We start from the raw sequence: 14,090 nt of genomic DNA, 5'->3' as shown, positions 1-14,090 counted from the left end.
CCTGGGCCGCCTGGTCCCCGTGTCAGCAGGTCCTCCTCGGCTGGCGGCCTGCGCCCTACAGTGCGCACCCATCCCCTGAAGATTCTCTTCCCCAGCAGTTGCACGGCAAGGAAGGGGCCAGTGCCGCGGTCGCGGCGTCCGCAGACCCACCTTCGGTCCTCGGGCCGCCCTGTGTCCGGCCCTCGGAGCCCGGCGGGAGGGCGGAGCGCCCCGGCCCCGCGTCTGTTCCCTGTTCTCGGGGCGCACGGGCGCGGTCAGCGGGGCGGGCCGGGCCGGGCCGGGAGGAAGTGCGGGCCTCCTGCCCCGGCGCGCCGAGGAAGTTCCCCAAAATGAGGAAGCGGCACGGGCCGGGCAGCTGAGGCGACACCGGCGCGGGACAGCGACGAGGAGCGGCGGCCCCGCGCGCCCCGCCCTAGCCTCACCTGGCTCAGGTAGGTGTGGCCGCGTCGGTCCCCGCCGAGCTCCGGAAGCACTTTTTGGTTAGGAAAGGGGACCAGGAGGACGGGGCGCCGCGTGCAGGCTCTGCCAGGCACTTTTCATTCCGTGCCCAGACACCCCGCGCTGGGCAGGTAACCGCAGGGCCTTTTAAAATTGGAGGGAAAGCCACGGAACCGTTTGGGTAAAAAGAAGCACGTTCTGCCAGCTTCTCCCCTGAACCTACTGACGCTCGGCGTCCAGCTACTGCGCCAGGGGAGAGGGGCTGGAGCAAGGCGGAGCGGGGCGCAGAGGTCGGGACCACGTGGAGAGCGACGCTGGGACCCCGGTGGCCCTGGGCGCGGAGAGCGCGGCAGCCGCGGGGCCTGGGAGTCGCGAGCTGGGATCGGGCACAGAGAGAGAAACTCGGCCTGAACTAGAACATTTTCATTTGTCGGTTAGACGAATCCACTGGGAAATGCTTCTGTGTTTACCAAAGCGATCAGTGTAAAATTTCCATGTCCTCAAGGCTCTAAAATTCAGGGGTCCTCAAACTTTTTAAACAGGGGGCCAGTTCACTGTCCCTCAGACCGTTGGAGGGCCGGACTGTGGGCCCCAGGACCAGTCGGCTGCTAAGCAGGACAGGCAGCGGTGGCAAAAACACCCGGCGGGCCTGATAAAGGTCCTCGGCGGGCGGTAGTTTGAGGACGCCTGCTTACACACACCCTTTACTATAGAAAGAACTTAGTTACATAATGTGAAACGTTTGATACATTTTCATTGTAATTTACTTAGCCATTGAATGACTTGGAGAGCAAGAAAGTTTTACCTACTGTACATGTCAGCTAAGTGTTTTCGTTTGTTTTGTTTTTGGATTTTTGTTTGTGTGTTTGTTTTGGCAATATGGCTTCAAAGGATGGGAAACCTTTCCCTCAAGGCCCTACTGTTCTGCTAGGTCCTTTTGACTGAATCCAAACTTTACAAAACAAATCCTTTTATTAAAAAGGGTGCACCTAAAAAAGATGAAGCTTTTCCTGCCTCCTTTGGTGCTTAAAAAAGAACAATCTTGAAATCAGAAGGCCAGGTTCCCTACCCTTCTTCAAGGGCTAGAAAATCACTGAATCTTTTTTATGTTTGAAATACGGTTGCAAATTATTTCACGACTTTTGCCTGACTTCCCAAAGATTCAGCTGAACTCAAGTACGACTATTGGCTGAAGAGCTTTTCCTCTTTTCTGCTTCTTTTTTTTTTAACCCTTCAAGCATTTCAGTGCAGAAATGTGCCATATCTGAATCTTCATTAAAAAAAAAAAACTCAAATAATGCCTGAGAAGTCCTGAAAGGAGTGGAGTTGATTGTACCATCTGATTTCTTTGTTTTAGTAAGAACAAATCCATTGCTTTTGTACAGGCAGCATTTTAATTAAATGCAATTAAAGACATTGATGTGTCCTCTTTCCACCTGTGAAAGTCCAAAAGTACATGGGTATATTTATAGAAAAGTACATGGGTATATTTTTTTTTTTTTAAGAAAAAAAAATTAAGTTCTTGTAAAGTCTTAGGTGTTTTAGGTGAGAAATCTTGTCGGCTGAAATTATCAAATCATTTCGTTCTATCTTAATTTTCCTGTATTTAGAGAAAACTTGGATTGAAACAGAATTTTGATTTGTTATCCTAAATATGCTATAATATCCTAAGTATTTAAGGGGTACAACTGTTTTTGTTACATAGCTAGCTTTTGTCATGCTTGAGTCAGTACAGTAAGTCCCCACCTCCTAAGTGGTGTTCATTGCCTTAGGTTGAGTTTCTGCCTCTCTCCTGCTACCTCCTCCTCATGGCTTAATTTTCAGTGAGTTTTATTTCCCTTTGTTCACTTGTGTGCCCATTGTTTTAGTTCCAATTTATTAGAGGATACTTGTGTGTTTATTTTCACAGGATTTTGCAACAGTTTTAATTACCAGAATGTTTTAAATATTTTAAGCCAGAATAAAAATAGGGTGTATAGTTTAGGGCTTTGCTTTTTCTGAGAGAAGAAATTGTTGGAAAGATTATTTTATTGCTAGATTTAGAAACTTTAGAAACGAACCATCTTGGTCTTCTTTAAGCCCATTTTTAATATTCCAAATATTAAAGTCTAATCTCTCTGTATTTAAACCAAAGACTTCTGAGTAGAACTTCACTTACACAGCACATTATAAACCCACAGTCATTATACAAAAAGATATACATCAGAGAACTGTGTTACTAAATGAAGTTCCCTAAAACTTTTTTTTGAGACACAGTTCTCTGATGCCCTGGGTAGAGTGCTGTGCCATCATAGCTCACAGCAACCTCCAACTCTTGGACTCAAGTGATTCTCTTGTTTCATTCTCCTGAGTAGCTGGGACTATAGGCACCCACCCCAATGACTGGCTAGTTTTTCTCTTTTTAATAGAGCCAGGGTCTTGCTCTTGCTCAGGCTGGCCTTGAACTCCTAAGCTCAACTGATCTACGTGCCTTAGATTACAGGCGTGAGCCAACACCCCCTCCACCACCACCACAATTTAAAAAAAGATCTTGCTTTTTAAAGATGAGACTGAGAATGTGACTCCTCTCAACTATTTGCTTTTGAAAGGGAAGTGCGTTTCTATTGCTCAATTCCTCACACATTCCAGTAATAGATGAGCAGTACCTTCCTTTCTAGGAGTCTGAAGTAGCAAGATTTCACTCCATGTTCAATCATAGAGATCGTATAGATCCTTCAAGTAAGAGGGGCATGTTGCATCCTTTAGTGATATAATTTCAATAGCACAGTTTCTGAGTCTATGATTTCAGAGAAAGAGCAGTAGCTGTTCACAGAAGGGTTTACTGTAGTGTTTCAACTTTGCAGCTGCCGTTATCTCTGTCTGTTATCTATGCCTAAGGAATGGCAGGGCAGTTTTTAACATGCAAGCTAATTTTTACTCTCACAACTTTTACCGTATGGATTTTTCACCCATTACTCCGTTAACACCTCTTCTACCCTTGTTTTGCAGATTTTAACAGAACTCCAGGTTGGTTTAGTTTAGTTGTAATGAAGTAGAGGAAAAAATAGAAATTTAGGCCTTTGGGAAAGAATTTGTTTTAAATGTCTACACACTGAGCATTGTTTCCTGCTAAAGCAATTAAAAGTAAAAGACAGAGTTCTAATGAGAGATTCTAATCAAACTGCCTGATCGGCCTCTTATCCCCTTCCTTGAATTTGAACACTAAGAAAAAGATGAAGTTTTTCTACTGAGGGATTGTGGGGGAGATTTAAAAAAACATAAATCTGATTGGGTTTTAGGAAAGTCCATTCATTTTGAGATTGTGTTATAAGGGAAATTTTCTATGTGCTTATAATCTTATCCAAGAAAATATTAGTTTGTGTCAGTTTAATTTTTTTTGCCTTAGAAAGTCAATATTGTAAGTTTTGCCCTATGTCTCTTGAAAAGTGATTAAATCAGAATTTTAAATACAATAAAATTTAGTCATGGAAAGAAGAATATTTGTTTTATGTTACAGTGGGTTCAACAAATCAAAAGTGACCCTCTCAATTCTTTTCTTTCTCGGAAACCACATGTTTCTGAAGGCCGGCCAAAGTCACATGGTGGGTAGACAAAGCGAGGACAGGAAAATGAATTACTCCTGAAGAGAGAAAAAAAATAAAATAAAAGAAAGTGAGAGGGCCGTGCCTGTGGCTCAAAGGAGTAGGGTGCCTGCCCCATATACCAGAGGTGGCGGGTTCAAACCCAGCCCTGACCAAAAACTGCAAAAAAAAAAAAAAAAAACCAAAGAAAGTGAGGACAGTTGAGAATGTTAGTGATGACCTGGTTACTGAGGAGGGTAGGTGAGCTTTTGGTCATCTGCCAAAAGTATATCTCTCAATGAGGACCCTCTCTCTAACCCAGTGGTTCTCAACTTTCCTAATGCCTCGATGCATTTTCATTCTTACAAAGGGGTCGCGACCCACAGGTTGAGAACCGCTGGCTAACCCAAAGTGCTACCCACCACTGCTCTCTTAGAGCTCCAAGAGGGAGCAGGTTTGGGGCACATGGTGGGCTTCCAGCCTGGGGAGCTTAGTGACAGACATGTCTTGACTCACATGGAGCACACACAGACAGGCACTCGCAGGTCTACAGGGGAGGTGGGCTGGTGTGCAGGTGAGTGAGAGCCTACTCCTGCAAACGTTTATGGGGTGAGAGTGTGTATACAAGGAGAGGGCCCAGGGCAGAGATTCAGGGAAATTCATGATTTAAATATTGATTTACTTATGTGTACTCTGCCTAGCCATAAAAAGCATTTGAAAGTCCAGCATGGAACCTCCTATTTCTTCACTCCATTGGTGTGTCTTAACTGGTAAATCTTTATTCTGTCTTGGCCAGTCTGGTAGTTTATTGCATATATCAGTTCCTGTTGAGCTGACACGGAAGTGTTTTCAGGTGACTTGAGTTAATTTCTCTTTTCACTTAGTTTTCATTTATAATAAGTTTCACTTTTCTCGTCTGCTAGTACTGCTTCTCGAAAGGAAGCTTATCTTTTGAAGTCATTTTTCCTAGAATTCTCTACATTATTCCCTTATCGTGGGCCTGATTGCTAATTTGGGGGATGTATCAATTTCAGACACTGTCTGCTTCTTAGTCTGAGAACTAGGGACATGACAGTCTTATGTGCCACCTGTTACCTTCCATCCCCTCCCACACTGTCCCTCAGGGAACTCATTCCATAATTTGGGGTTAAGCAGTTATTTGATGTTGATTATGATTATGTAAGTTCAGTTTGCTGCTAAAGAAGGCATATAACTAAGTTTTCATTCTTCCATCTCCTTTTGCTTTTCCTGGGATAAACCCTTGTTTTGTTTCTGTGTTTTCTTAATTTGCTTTGTGCCAGTTATTTTCTTCGGCACTCTCTGACATAAACCTAAAACCCCTCTTGACACGGTTTTCCACAGAGTCAAATACACCAACTAATCTCTCAGTTCCATCTTTCTTTTTTTCTGGAACCCTCTGACTTCTCGTGTGACAACTGCTCTTTAGTCTCGCCATACGTGTATTGGTACCTGAAGAATGTTTTGATGGAATTTGTTGATCAAATATATTTTCTGAAAATCATTTATCATACTCTGTTTTACTTTGAGGGGTGTTAATATGCCTTCTATCAACAGTCACCTCCATTTTACCTAAATCTATTGTTACAACTGTTGAAAACATTTCCCCCAAACTTTTTATTCCTATGGTTATCTATTTTCTTGTAGCATAGAACTTTCAAGATCTCTTCCAACAGAATGTATTTTGTTTCATGCTTAGTAAAAGATTATTTTTAACCGTACGTTAGCAGTTAGCGTCTACATTTTAAATCAGTGTCAATGTTGCCTTTGTATTTGAGCTGACACTAATGTTTTATTTATCTGAGCGGATAGGAATATTAATTTTTCTGGGACGGAGAGCCCATAGGACCTTACTGAGATCACTGGCCTTCCCTGTGATACCTTTGATTCCTCAAGTGGGTGCTGGGCACTGTGAAGCAGAATTCCTAGGAAGGTTTGCTCAAGCAAGTGTGGGGAAAGTGAGGCAAATGACGCTCAGCCAGCAGGGATGACTGCTGGGGCCTTCCTCGGAGCCTCTGTGCTGCTGCGGTGAGGCGCATGGACATTCTCCCTGACGGCCTGTCTTGGCTGGTCGTCCCACACCACCATGGACAGCATTTGTCCCTAGAGCACCTCTGAAGACCGTGCACCTACAGCCTCCTTGGGACACACTGTGGCCTCTGGCTGCTCCTTTACATGGTGCTGAGGCTTTTTCTTGGAGAGGCAGAGTCTTGTGGTTGTTCTCACCTTAAGTGCTAAGAATATTTGCACTATTTGATGGATAGGATGCCTTAAAGCCACGCTTAATGAATATTTCTGTAGATAATGTTGAGAATAGGGTCTCAGGTCCCCGGGGGTTTAAATTGGGGGTGGGGGGGGAACATTTTTAAGCTGTTTTTGAGGATTTGTAAATGGAGTGATTGCAGACGGTGTGGTTGTGATGTGTGACTGAGACTGTGTCTGCAGTGCCCGGTGCCCGGTGTGTGGTTACAACGGACAAAGCTGTCCGAGCCTCTCCCTGGTGGGGTGATGGGAATCAAGCTCTGCAGGTTTGGATGGAGGCTCATAAGAGCATTCCCAGGGAGCTTTCAGATGAGTGACTACAATTGCTAAAGTTCGTTTCTCTGACCTCCAGGATGGAAGAACTTTCTGTCATTTTTCTCTTTGAAAATTTTTACTTGCATAATAATACATGAATATATGTCCTTTAGTAAAGGATTCAGATTCAACAAGCAACTGAAAGGCCCTTCTGGCCTTCTACCCAACCCCACTGCGGGAGACCAGTTAGCTATCTCAGTCCTGAGCACTTATGTGCATATATCAATGTCTGTATCTTCAGAAGATGATGCTGGGGGTGGGTGTATGTTGTTGTTGTTCTTGTTCTTCTCCTTCTTCTTTTTTAGAGAGTCTCTCTCTGTCACCTGGGCTATTAGAGTGCCATAGTCTCAGCCTAGCTCACAGCAACCTCAAATTCCTGGGTTCAAACGATCCTCCTCCCTCAGCCTCCCAAGTAGCCTAGCTAGTTTTTCTCTTTTTAGTAGAAACAAGGTCTCACTCTTGGTCTCACTCTTTGGAACCCCCAAGTTCAAGGAATCCTCCCATTGGATTACTGTATTTTATTATATTACAATAATTTGTTGATAGAAGTTTAGATTTTTTCTAACTTTTGATATTGTAAGCAATGCTGTGATGAATATACTTTTTCTTTTAATATTTCCCTCTCTATTGCCATGAGATTAATCTTTATCTCAAGAAAAGCCCTTTGGCCCCATCCATCTTGTTTTGCAGTTCATCTTCCGAGATTTTTTTTTTTCTTTTTTATTTTAGCAATCAGGTGAATTTTCAAGGAATGCAGTTAGTTCTTTTTTGTTTGTTTGCTTTAATGATACATCAGGTTCTTGTGTTCTTTATGGCTAGTTCCAGTGGGGACATTCTCTCCTTGCATTGTTACCCGGTCTTCCTGGGCAATGGCCCCTCTGTCTGCTTGACTGGAGCTTCTCCCTCGTGATGTCAGCTTTCCTCGTGTGCTTGGTATTTCCACAGTGTGTGCAGTTCTTTTCCTGAGGTGCCCTATGAATTAGTCTTTTGAGGCTGCATTTGTTGGCAGGTGAGATGGGAAGGTGGGACATGGAAATGCATGAGGCAGGGTGAACCAGGACTCAGTGTGTGGGGAGGCTCCCTGTTCTTCACAGACGCTATGCCCTGGTGTCCAAGCCTCACATCCTTTCCACAAGGAAGGGGGGGAGATTTTGCTGCTTACTTGGCAACTAAGGAGCACTGGTTCCTTCCTGCTCTTCCCTACTTCTCCACTCCCCTCCCTGCCCTTCTCTTCTCCTCTCTGTTCCTCTCCTTTCCTCTCCACTCCTCCCCGCCCCACCCTGCTCCTCCCTCAGGTCCCTGCCACTTCTAAGGCCCTGCGCCTTTGCTGCCTGCCTGCATTCAGCGCTGTGGTTTCCCCCTCTACTCTGAGCCTATTTCGCTGTGTCTTTCCAGGGCAGCAATGTTTCCAGGCTGCTAAAGATGTGCCTCCCTAGCTCCCCAGCACGCGAGTGGCTGTATTTCCCCCAACATTGCTTTTCATGTTGTTTCTCTCCTTTCTCTGCGTTGATCGCTGCTGCATAGGCTTGAGGCAGAAGTCCACCACTTCCTTTTCTTGTTAGCAAAGCCAATCAGCTGATGGTCACGGCTATGTGAGGGAAGTCAGGGTGAAGAGGAAGGAGAAGGGCCTGGCTAGAGCAGGGTGCATATCGCAGGCCCGGGTGTTGGGTTTCCCAGGTTGCGCGTTGCTGCCTCTGTGGTCTTCACCACCCCTCTTGTAGCCCAGCCAGTGACCCTGTGGTTCTCACAGGAAGGGCGTCTAAGAAGAGGTGTGAAGTTCATCCTGCTATTTCAACACTGAGAGTCCAAAATCATGGATTTCTTAGAAGCCTGTGTAAAGATGCATAGGATGTTAGAAGTGGACGGGATGGAAGGGGTGAGGGGCAACTTGCCCTCTAAAGCTTGCTGAAGAATCAACTCACAATTAAGACAGAGGATTTATTTACAGTGCCCAGGGGGAGAATTCAGAGTGATGATTGAAGTTTCCAGATATCTTCATATAGACTTTTCAGAGGACAGGGGGATACTGAGGAGTATTAGAGTATGAACAGCTGCTAGGGGGATGAATGGGTAGGGGAGAAATAGATTGACTTGTAGATTAACCTGGGTGACAGATGTTTATGACCGAAATGATTTGGGCCAGGTCCACTCCATCCTGACCCTCATTCCTAAAATATGTTGAGATAACAGGAAGGGGAAGGGGTGTCAAATGTCCCCTTTGATCCTCTGATCTGGCCAGTCCTGTTTATGCAGATGGAGGGGCGGCCTCCTCCAGTGTTTCTGGACCTAGAATGGCCTTCACTTTGAAATATTCTTTATACGAGGGGGTCATATTTGGGGGTGAAATTTCCTTCACTCCTTCAGGATCTTAGGGACCATCTCTTTCAGCCAGCTGAGAAATAATGAGACCCAGAGAGGGAAAGGGATTTGTCCAGCTACTGAGTGACATTGCTGGGATGTGAGCCTTTGAACCTAAGTGTTTCTGATCCAGAACCAGAGTCCTCATCCATTTCTCTTATCGGGAGTGGATGTGCTGTTATGCTTACGTGATGGGAGGACTCAAAGTCCTATTAACAGACTCAAGGAAGCCTGAGGGAGGCCATAAGCTCAGTTCAAGGCAGGTTGGTTTTACTCTTTTACCTGTAGTTAACTGTTATGATTTTTTACCTATGTCAAGAACTTAAGCAAATTCAGTAGGAATTGGCCGCACATCCTGGACCACTGAGTGGTCATTGTGAGGGCATCTGAGGCTTTGGTGTGTGCCTCCCTTCCACAGAGATTGAGCTTACCTCCAAACCTACCATCCGGTGTGAATTAGTGTCATGTGGGAAGCAAGCTTGAACCCCCAGCCTGAGCACCCCAGCACTGAGTACCCCAGCACCGAGTACCCCACCACTAAGAACTCCCAGCACTGATGTTTGTGAGGGATGATTTCCCTGAGGGAGCCACCAATGTCTGCAAAGACTGACATGGAAGATCCTCCTTGTAGCTTATTTCCTTCTAGAAAACTCTGGAAACTGTCAGTGCACCTTAATAGAGGAGTAGTGCATTAGTTTTGTAGGGACCTCTCTACAAAGTCCCATATACTTAGCAGCTTAAATAACAGAAATGTACTGTCTTAGAATTCTGGAGCCCAAGCAATCGGCGATCAAGATATGGGCCGTGAAGGAGAATCTCTCCTTGGCCTGGGAAGGCGTCTTCATCCTCATGTGGCATCCCCCCTGCGTGTGTGTCTCTGAGTCCACCTTCCCCTTCTATATGAGGACACCAGTCCTGTTGGCTCAGGGCCACACACAGGGGCCTCATTTGACTGTAATCATCACTATAAAGACCCTCTCTCCAAATCATGTCTCACTCTAAGAGGTTAGGGAGTTGGAACTTTAACATTTGAAATTGCATGGGTGGTGGGGGAGCGGATGGCCACAATTCACCCCCCCCAATGGTTAAGTGAAGACTAATGGTTATTTGGGGAGGGGAGTAGAATTTGTTTGGAGAGAAAGGTAAAGTTTACATTTTTTCTCTGACTATTGTTGTATGCCTGCCATGTTTCCGATGACTTTGTGCTTTTTACAGTTGAGAAAAATAATAATAGAGTAAGGAGTTTTGCTTGGGGGATAAAAGAGTGAGTAGCATGAGAACAGGAAGAGAACTATTTTAGAAACACAGCGCCCATCATAACTGCTGGCCATTCTGCGACTTGTATGTGCAGGTGCAGGGCAGGGTCTCTCCCTCAGCGTTATGGTTTTTCTGTGTCGCCTTCACGAAGAGCACATTTCTTCTTTTCACATCTTCCTTGCAAAATGGACACAACTCCAGATTCCAAATATTGTGAGAAAACACGTTGAATTTTTCCAACTACACAGAAATGAATATCCCCTCAAAATCCCCTTGAACAAAAAGTGGGTTAATTCATTCCACTTTTTCATTCAGATTTTCCTTGCTATTACAAAATAAAATGTCACAAGGAATTACTGTAGGCATATATATTGCTCCACTTTTGTCGATAAGTATGTGTAATAAGTTCCTAAAAGTGACTGTCCGGGTACCGAGTGCGGGGCACAGAGGTCACAGAATATTGTGCATGCAAGTACCATACAAATTAAGCTTGTTGGAATACTTAAGGTGCCACATTTCTTTCACTTTAGATTCACAAAACTAAAACTTTAAAAGACAGACTTATGAGAAGACCCAGGGAAGAAATGAAAGTGCGGGTGTTAAAAGGGGACAAACCCCACAAGATCGTAGGACAGGCTTCCATGGAGGCAGCCTATCACACGTGGGCCTCGAGCAGGGTGAGGGGCTGGTTCACAGCAGTCAGAATATGGGGACAGCGAGGGCTATGAGTGGATGGGTGATTTTAGAAAAATTGGCATATTGTTGGGAAAAAACAAAACCTTGCTCTTTATACCAAAATAAATTCCAAATTGAACATAGGCTGAAAAAACAGCGGCAAAATCATAAAAATACTAAAAGAAAACTTAGGTAGATTTTTAAATAACAGTGGAGTGAAGGAGGCCTTTCTAAATGTGATAGAACATATGAATTCATAATAAAACAAGATCAGTGAGTATAATTTCCTAAAATTTTAACCAAATTCCTATACAAATGAAAAATTTACATACGTAAGTGGAAACAAAACTTGTCAGACATAATTATTTCCAATGCTTGTAAGCACCAGTAACCTTAATATGCAGTGAGTTCTTTCAAATCAAGAAGAAAAAAAAAATATAGCTGGGCACCAGCAAGTCCATTTGGTAATATCTTTTGAAATATAAAACACACAAGTGCTTTGACGCAACAATTTCACTTTTAGGAACTTATTACACACATATGTGGACAAAAGTGGAGAAATATATACACCTACAGTAATTCCTTGTGACATTTTATTTTGTAATAGCAAGGGAAAAAAAGGAAAAAGAAATACATAGAAAGCTGGTTAAATAAACTACAGAGTATCTAATCCATGGGTTTGAATCCTGTGCAAGCTTTTAAAAAGTATAGAATTTGTATACACCAAAATATAAAAATGTCCCTCTGCCTCATTTGAAGCAAGAAAAAAATATGTCTAAGATTGATGAAAAAGTAAGACGTAACATATCAATGTATTTTTTTTTTTTTAGAGATAGAGTCTCACTCTGAGGCCCTCAGTAGAGCCCTGCAGTGTCAGAGTTCACAGCAACCTCCAGCTCTTGGGCTTAGGTGATTCTCTTGCCTCAGCCTCCCGAGTAGCTGGGACCACAGGTGCCCACCACAACGCCCTGCTATTTTTTGGTTGCAGTTTGGCTGGGGCCAGGTTTGAACCCATCACCCTTGGTATATGGGGCCAGCGCCCTACTCACTGAGCCACAGGCGCCGCCCCATCACTGCATGTATGTGATGATAGGCTACATTAGACTGTTATTTACTGCTCATAGTTGTCTGTCTGTCTAACAAGTGTGTGTGTAAGTAAATATATAGAATGATCTGGAGATGTGGGCACTGACCTGAGAGCAATAGCCCTTTTGGGAGGGGAGGAGTATTGGTTTGGAAAAAAATGTGAAATTCATGGTTTTACTCTGCCTGCTTTCGATGTTTGCAGTATTGACAATGATCATGAGTATGTGTTATTTTTGATTTAAAAAAAAATAATAAGGTGGTTAGCTTTAGGGAAAAGGAAAGTGAGTAGGTTGAGACCAGGAACAGGAGCCATCGGGACCCTTGGCACCATTCTGTCTTCTAGCAAGGAACTGGGCTTCCAGAGGTCAGCTTGCTTGAGCAGAGTTATGGGGTCAGGTTTCTCAAGCGTGCTTGCACACAGCCATGGCCGTGAGCTGGCGTCAGTCACTGGTGCCAAAGAGCCTGGGGTGGTCTCACCTGTGGCCTGCCTTTGGATATTTTTTAAAGCTACTGGCACCCCACCTCTACCCAGTGCAGTGGCCCATTGAGAACCCCTGTTTTAGAACTAGTTGGTAGGATTTTATAAACAAGCACATTATTGAAGGCCAATGAGGTTTTCACCAAATTGGGATTTATTGGTACTCTGGGTAGACTGCAGACTCTGGGCCGGCTGGAGTGTTTCCTCCCTATTGGACGTGTGCAAAAAGAGACAGACAGGCAGACTGATAGAGAGGTGCGGGAGAACTCACCATGGCAAGAGAACTTGTCTGGCAGTCTTTGGGATTTCCAGAGGAAGACATCTGATGTTCTCCATCAGAATGTCAGCGGGTCCTCAGCGCACTACTCTAATACCTGCAAGACACAAGTGCAAACAAAATCATTCTCAGAGCGAGAACATGAGCCCTGGTCAGATGGAAAACCCCATCTGTACCATTTTCTACAGGAGATGATCTGCGTGGTTTCCCTCTGTAAGGTTGCTTTTAGCAGTATCATTGGGCCACCGTACTTATTTTCTGTCAGACGATTTGTCATCTTTATTCTTCATGTCAAATAGTTTTTCTCATGAAAGAGATGTACGCAACCTCACTCCCTGGTTTCTTGGTGTCTGTGGTTGGCTTCTGGGCCCTGCAGGCTGATGCTGGTAGTAACATGAAGTGTTGCCCTGTTGTAGGCCCTCTGGGCACAGGCTGCAGCTGCCACCTCCCCAGCCCCAAGCTGCCTCCGTCCACACCAGGCCACACTTGCCTGGGAGCACCCTGTGCTCATCACATGCAGTTGTGTTAGCGTCTCCAGGACCATGGCTCTGACCCGTAAACGTCCAGTTCCAAGAAGTAGCTCCGAGCCCCTCTCTGGGGGTCAATGTGGTTAACAGAAGTAGACCACACCCCCAGGACCTGATTCTGTCCTTTTCCTGCTCTCCCACCTCATCTGCAAAAGGAGGCCAAAAACACCTGCTCTTGGATGGTTGTCAGACTCAGAGATGCTCTATGCAAAGTGCCGAGCGCACTGGCTCCCCTGCAAACTGCTTGTGGCTGGGTGCAGGGAGTCAAGGGCAGGTAGCTTCAAACTACCTGGGGACTGAAGAAAAGGGTCTTTGAGGAGCACAGGGATTTTAGTAGACTTTATGGAACGGTCACAAAAATAGAATAGCTCTTGCCTAACAGTGTCACTTTGAAAAAAACTGCCTGTCTGTGTCCTGATGATGTGTGTCAACCTGCTGGGTTTAATAAGCAATGCATGGGGGGGGGGGTGTTGTCCTCAACTCCACCATCCCCAGTCATTGGATAAGGACACCCTGGGGGTCATGGCAGTGTTCTCACTCTGAAGTTCTCAGAGGATCTCTAAGCCCTTATCCTGCAGTTTAAAATGTCCTGTGGAGACCACGCTGTGGACGTATCTGTGTGCTCTGTGCTCCCTGCGTGGCAGGCAACTTCTTTACACATCTTGGGTTCTTTTAAAGTTCCTTTCTTATGTTTTTATATATCAAATATGATTTGGATACAGTAAAACTAGACATTTAGAGAAAAATGTGTCACCCCCTTAAAAGAAAAACCCAGAGCCTCCAAGTTTGGCCCAAGTAGAAGAAACTTCTGGAAGGGAGAAAAGCCCAGACCACACAGA

The 14,090-nt window shown here is 44.8% G+C and overlaps 1 protein-coding gene across 4 annotated transcripts in view; it reads left to right on the top strand.

Annotated features, from left to right (window-relative positions):
* The first annotated feature begins 235 nt into the window (after positions 1–235).
* SYK (spleen associated tyrosine kinase) overlaps positions 236–14,090 on the top strand; it is an 86,083-nt gene continuing 72,228 nt past the window's right edge. For 2 of the 4 annotated variants that reach the window (XM_023516265.1, XM_012808385.2), the window contains exon 1: positions 236–431. The gene's annotated coding sequence lies outside the window, so the exon portion shown is untranslated. The remainder of the gene's footprint in view (positions 432–14,090) is intronic. The other 2 variants (XM_023516264.1, XM_023516263.1) reach the window with 1 other exon arrangement.

The sequence above is a fragment of the Otolemur garnettii genome, unplaced genomic scaffold (assembly GCF_000181295.1).
Source record: "Otolemur garnettii isolate 467f Iridium unplaced genomic scaffold, OtoGar3 scaffold00088, whole genome shotgun sequence".
Classification (NCBI taxonomy): Eukaryota; Metazoa; Chordata; class Mammalia; order Primates; family Galagidae; genus Otolemur; species Otolemur garnettii.
This window is presented reverse-complemented; position numbering and strand designations above follow the sequence as displayed.